Here is a 1,019-nt window from a genome sequence, read left to right as displayed (position 1 = left end):
CTATACGTGTAAAGTTTTGCCTGTGTTTTATGTTAAAAAACAAAATTGTAAAATTCAACATGGTGTTGAAAACATGAAGAGTTTCAACTTTCAAACGGTTCCAAAACTAATCAAGAGTTATAGTTTTAATTTTAATATCAATTAAACTTAATCAATCAATCAATCAAGTAATTTAATTAATTATCAATTAGTTTTTGTGTTGATATGATATTTTTTGCTTAAAAATCCTACCGTAATAATTTGCGTTAAGCACGAAATGAAATGTTATTCAAAATTCTCGATATTTTCCACAATGTCAGGGAAATTTGCCTCATTCATTCGTTTAGCGCTTGATTCTCTGACCGATAAATCGATTGTTATTATATTCTTTACCGATCTCAAAAACGCGACGCTTTCTCAACGCGAAAGAAAAATAGAAAAAAGGTAAAAGAAAGCTCTAATCGTCTCTCGTCTAAATTACATTAAATTAACCGTGGCGTTGCATTCATTTGAAATTAGAATTGTTTGAAATGCTTCACTTTGAACGATATTTTTTCTCAATAGATGGCGCTATTCGCTCTGGGAAGTTCCCGAATTCGGGAACATTCGGAAATGTTCGGGAAATTCGGGCAATATGAGAAGAAATTGTCACTGTGAGGTTGAATAATTCGATGTTTAAATCAAGGTTGATTCAAGTGTGGTTGCCACTGCTTTCGGTGCATTTCCGGTTTAGGTGTCAAGCGAAACTCTCTTCCGCCCGTTTGTCTCTCTCTCTGGTTCAGCCAATCACGCCTCCTTTCTCAAGGCCAGGACACACCGCAGGCTGGAAGTAAATTCACATTACGGACGGTTTCATACCGGTTACGGACGGGACGAAAGGCAACAAAAAAATGTTTCGCCCTGTCTTGGAACTTAGACATCTTGGATAGTTAAAAACTAATCATCGCCAACGCCGACAACCGGTGTGAAGAGCCTCATAGAAAGTCGTAGAAAAGAACGTGAATTTGCCTTCCGTAACGTGCCAAAATTTCCGGTAAAAA

Source organism: Anopheles bellator, unplaced genomic scaffold, assembly GCF_943735745.2.
Source record: "Anopheles bellator unplaced genomic scaffold, idAnoBellAS_SP24_06.2 scaffold00609_ctg1, whole genome shotgun sequence".
Lineage (NCBI taxonomy): Eukaryota > Metazoa > Arthropoda > Insecta > Diptera > Culicidae > Anopheles > Anopheles bellator.
This window is presented reverse-complemented; position numbering follows the sequence as displayed.